Source organism: Arachis ipaensis, chromosome B05 (genome assembly GCF_000816755.2).
Source record: "Arachis ipaensis cultivar K30076 chromosome B05, Araip1.1, whole genome shotgun sequence".
Taxonomy (NCBI): Eukaryota; Viridiplantae; Streptophyta; class Magnoliopsida; order Fabales; family Fabaceae; genus Arachis; species Arachis ipaensis.
This window is the reverse complement of record NC_029789.2, coordinates 3,883,609-3,889,077: the sequence shown is the minus strand read 5'-3', so window position 1 is coordinate 3,889,077 and position 5,469 is coordinate 3,883,609. Positions and strand designations below refer to the sequence as shown.

General features: G+C 28.9%; 1 protein-coding gene across 3 annotated transcripts in view; it reads left to right on the top strand.

Moving 5' to 3' along the window:
- The window catches only part of LOC110271702 (ankyrin repeat domain-containing protein, chloroplastic), a 29,398-nt gene that overhangs the window by 21,366 nt on the left and 2,563 nt on the right, over positions 1 to 5,469 (top strand). For all 3 annotated transcript variants that reach the window (XM_021122855.1, XM_021122856.1, XM_021122853.1), the window contains one exon: positions 1,321 to 1,326. The gene's annotated coding sequence lies outside the window, so the exon portion shown is untranslated. The remainder of the gene's footprint in view (positions 1 to 1,320; positions 1,327 to 5,469) is intronic.

Sequence of the window (5,469 nt, the reverse complement as noted above, 5' to 3'; positions counted from 1 at the left end):
CTAGTCTTATTTTGTAATTTCAAAGAAACACATGAAGAAGTTATGGAGGAATTTCCAAATGGGAAGACCTAGCTAGAAGAGCAAAATGATAAGAATAGAAGTAGGGTTATTGTGGGAGCCAAATGAGGTTTTTGTTTTGATAGATAGTTCAAAGGCACAGTGACAAGTCTCAAGGTCAAGGGTACCTTGCCTATTAATGTTGAGGGCTGTCTAATTTTCAGAGGGGAGATTCCCTCATTTAATGTTATTTGTGGGTCTCCCTTTGCAATCACACTGCCAGTATCGCCATCATGCCCATGAATCCTCCCCTTTCTTATTATTACTTCTTCTCTCTTTAATTTCTCACTAATAATATTTACCCCAACTAAATATTCCTATTCCCAACCAACTTAAGATGGTCGACCGGTCAGCTTATTCATCTGTTTGAGTAAATTTTAGAATTCAAATCTATAACGAATTAATTTTTTGTCTGTTAAACTAGAAAATACCGTAGACAATTAAAATTATTATTGTTTTAAACTCGTAAATTAATTCGTAAAATCCTATGAGTTTACATTTTTAAGTAGCATAATCGAGTTGATTTGGTTTTATTGTTTGTGATAGATTCAACTAAATTTAGTCAAACTCGCAAGTTTACTTTAATTCTGATTTTTGAATTAACGAGTTTAATTTTTTTTTTCCTATTTTAAGCTAAAATGGTGTCATTTTAGACCTTTAAAAAAATGTTCATCATTGTATTAGAATTTCACGAAGACCAAACCATTACAACCTTTCTCTCATCTGAGTTGTTCCACACTTTTTTTTTTGCCTATTTCATTCACTATGCCAAATGCGACCACTACAAGAAAAACGCTTAATACTGTTGAATTTAGCGTGGGAGATTATTGGCGGGTTTACCAGCAGATTTATCGGAAGATTTGGCAATAAATTTGTCGAGTGAAAAAACTATCGATTTTTCGATGATAAATTCACCGATAATAATTGGAGAGAGAAAAAAAAGAAAAAATTGGCGCCGTCATTACCATCGAATTTAGGGAAAAAAATTCAACGGTAAGGTAATTAAATAAAACAGCGCCGTTTTTGTCACAGGTTGTGCGTTACTGGCGAATTTTTTCGACGGTAAAATTGATCCTAAATTCAAATTCGCGAACCCTTTCCTTCCATTTCTGCAACATCATTAACCTCACTTCTCTTCGCTTTCTCTTTCTATCTCGCCGCCAGACCCCATCGCCACCATTCGCAGCCGTGGACCGCTTCCCACGACTCCAGCCATCGTCGCCGTCGAGGAGTGTCCACTTGGAGATTGTTTCTACCATGGAGGAGTTTGTTTCTCCCCTGCGAGTTGTTGTTCGTCGTTGTCGCTGCTTGCCTCTGTCAACTGCGATGCTACCCTTCCTCCTTCATCCAGGTATGTCTTCTTTTCTTCATTCCTTCTTCTATTTTTTTTGACATTGTTAGCATTTGCTAAACCTCAACCCTACTTTTTTGCTTAATGTTTGCGTCGCAGGTTCTTTGTTTGTGTTGCTGCTACGTTGTTCACTACCTCTGGTACACCACATTCAGCCCATCTATCCATCGCGACTACTAGATGCTCTATTTTTAGGTTAATTTGATTTTGTTTATTGGATTTAGTTTGAATTTAATTGGACTTGAATTTTTAGGTTTAGCTTAGTTTGAATTAGGATTTTTAAATTAGAATTAGTTTTAGTTAGTGAACTTTTGATATGTTATTTTAGTTATTGAGTTAGGTAGTGTTTGATGATTTGGATGATATTTTTTATTGATTTTGGATTGCTATGCTTAAAATTGAAGAACTTGTACATTTGATTTGTTTAAATTATGCTAATTATCTTGTTTAAATTAATGTATGCCAAGTATTCAGTGATATGTCTCTATAACACTTTAAATTTTGAATTACATGTTTGCTTGTGTATCATATTGTTTTGATCAATTATTAGTACTAGGCATATTACAATGAATGAGATTGTTAGTGGATTATGCAATTGGCCTCTTAGCAAGTTTCAAATGATATTTTTGACAAGGTTTCATAGTTGATAAAGTGTTTTTCCAATTTGAATTTTGTTGTTTGGTGCTTGTTCTTTTAATGTGTCTAATATTTTATCACTTGTAAACAATTCATTGAGCAGTTTAAATTTTAACGTGGAAATTTCATAGCTAATTTAGTGTCTTTCTGCTTTGAGTTTTTTTGTTTTAACAAATAGAGTTCCAAATATTTTTGTACTTTTTTATTTATGTTATGAATAATGAGTGCATTATGATTGCACCGAATTAAGATTTTGTAGTGTCAATATGTTACTATGAATTATAAAAATTTTATATGTTGAACTACTCGCTAGCTTATCATAGTTGAGTTTTTTTTTTTCTTTTTGTCGTGCTTTTGTACAATAGAAAGATTGTCAAAGATAAATTGATAATTAAAAAAATTGATTATTTCATTTTTTAGACTTTTTAATTGGAATAATGATAATTGAAAAATGATGGAGTACTTTGTTTATTTTATAGTGGAAGTACTGTTATACTTTTCATTTTTCGGTGGCCATTTATTTGTTTATTTTCTTGTCGCTCAATGAAATATTCATTATAAATAATTTTTTATTTGGGTTTGTATTCATTATAGCCTGTTATAGTTAGTTTCAGTTATTGAAAAGAGGAAAATAAATTGGCAATTGTATAGTTGTGTTAAATAATCACTAATTAAAAATTTATATCTGCCGATAATTAGTGATGGATGAAAAAATTTATCAATAAATAATTACCAGTGAGGTTTATACCGACGAATTTTTTTAGTAAATTCACCAAGATAAATATAATGGTATCCAATGACTTTCTTATAGTGGACATCTAGCTTGCTATATCTCAAAAGTATCTATGCTTCACCGTTTTTCGTTTACTTTGATATTCGCAATGATATGGCAATGTGACTCATGGCATCGCCATTGGTCGTCGTTGTTTCTCAACCTCAGGTAAATTGATTAGTATTTTGATCAGGAGTTTTGATTATTGTTTGGATTAATATTTTGATTATTGTTCTGACTTCTCATTACCAGTGATGATGATATTTTTTTTTAGGAATGTTAGGAGGACAGCAACTTTTGTGATTTATAACCATCAAATAGTCATCAATGATGGTTTTAATGGTGTAAGATTGGTGTGAAATTTCATCCAATAGCTCACTTTTCTTTGCTGGTTACATGCTGGCCAAAATTTAATAAAATTGCTGGCCGCTAAACTTTTCCTTCCTTTTTTTTCTAAAAAAATTAATTAGTGATGATATTTTGGTATTCGAATTCTTGCTTGGATTACCAATATTCCCGCTGATAATTACTTGTTTTTTTTTATTTGTTCTTAATTTAGTTGATGTGCTCATTGTTGATTTTTCTAATTATTGTTATTAAAGGTCTGTTTTTTACTTGATTTTTATTCGGTATAATTGTGGCGCGAATGTGTATAAGTTTTATCGGATTTATGATCGAATTAGAGTCTGAAAATTAAATTAGACTCGGTACGTTACATATTTAGAATCGAATTTGAGATAAGACAAATTCGATTTCACCAGATCATGTACACCCATAACTACGACTACTTATTAGGCATAGGATTCGATGGCCTCAGAACGTTTGGACCATTAAATGGTCCAATAAAAAAACATGTTTTTTAAATTTTTTTAATAATTACTAAATAGTCCTTATTTAATTTTTATTACAACTTAATTTTTTATATATTATTTAATTATAAAATCTATCATCTATTTTATAAATTATTATTTTATTATTCATCTATCATGTTTATTAACAATTAGAAACAAAAACAACAACAAAATAGATCTTCCATTGATTGTAATAAATATTTTGGCAATCATAATCAATTAAAATTTTATCCTTGATCTGTTACATCTGTAAAGATTTGTGAAAATCGTATTTGTTGGCAATTCAATTGATTAGACGTACAATACAATTAATTGAATATCACAAGACAGCATGTATTTTTTCAGAATTTAATCTATTGGAAATGTAACACAATCAATTGATTTTTGCAAGGCAACATGGGTTTTCAAAATTCAATCAATTAGAATTGTTACAAAATCGATTGAATTGCTATTAGAATGTGAATTTTTTCTTGTTCAATCGATTGTTCGTGTTACCAATCGATTGAAGTCTTCAAAACAATATGTATTTTCACAATTCAATCGATTGAATTGTGCACTACGTTATATATTATGCCATTCTAAATTGATTCGATTTGCTATGACGCTTAACCAATTTCATAAATTAAATTCATCTAATTCTATTTACCATGAAATATAAACTATATAAATACCATCAAAACTTGGACATTTATTATAGTGAAACTCACAATGACAAAAAAAAAAAAGTATAAGCTATATAAATTCTTTTAGTCTAATAATCCAATAATACGTTTTTATCCACACTTTTAAATAGTATTAGCTAATTAATAATAAAAAATAATAAATTTTATTTACTTTCTAGTATTTTTCAATATATGTGAATTACTAAAAGATAAAAAGAATATTTTTTGTTACACAATCAATTTCGTGAATAAAGAATCGAAACGAGAAATTGCAAAATTAGAGACTCTATTCATTAACCTCGATTTTGTAATTAAAACAATGAATTGTTTTCTGAACGACGTAAGATGAAAAAGACTCTTTCACGAACTAATCGATTACTACAATGAAGAAGAAATTGATTGGATCTCTACTCGCATAATGATGAACAAATATTGGATATTCAAGAGATGGATAAACAATAAAAAAAATTGGATATTAAGTAAATGGATAAACAATGAACAAAAATAATAAAAAATAAATAATTAAGGAGATTGATAAATGATTCCAATTGTAGGATTAAGTAATTAAAAAATAAATTGATAATAAATTATCACCAATTTATAATCTTAATATTAAAAAAAAGATAAGATTAGAGTATCTACGTCAAAATAAAAACTTAAAAACTGAAGATAAAATTTTTAAGATAAGATAGATGAATAATAAAATAATAATTTATAAATAGGAGGAAAAAAATTCAGAATGGCATAACATATAATACAGTGTACAATTCAATTGATTGGGTAACACAACCAATTCAATCGATTGAATTGTGAAAATTCATATTACTTTTAAGACTTCAATCGACTGGTAATTCGAACAATCGATCGAACAAGAAAAACCTCATATTCTAAGTGCAGTTCAATCTATTGTTTAATAATTCCAATTGATTAAATTTTGAGAACCCATATTGCATGTAAAAATCAATCGATTGAATTAAGAAAAAACACATACTTTTCTGCGACATTCAATCGATTGTGTTGTACTTTCAATTGATTGATTTGTCAACAAACACGACTTCACAAACCTTTATAGATGTAATGGATAAAAGATAAAAAACCAATTGATTTAAATTGTAAAAATATTTATTACGATTAATAGAA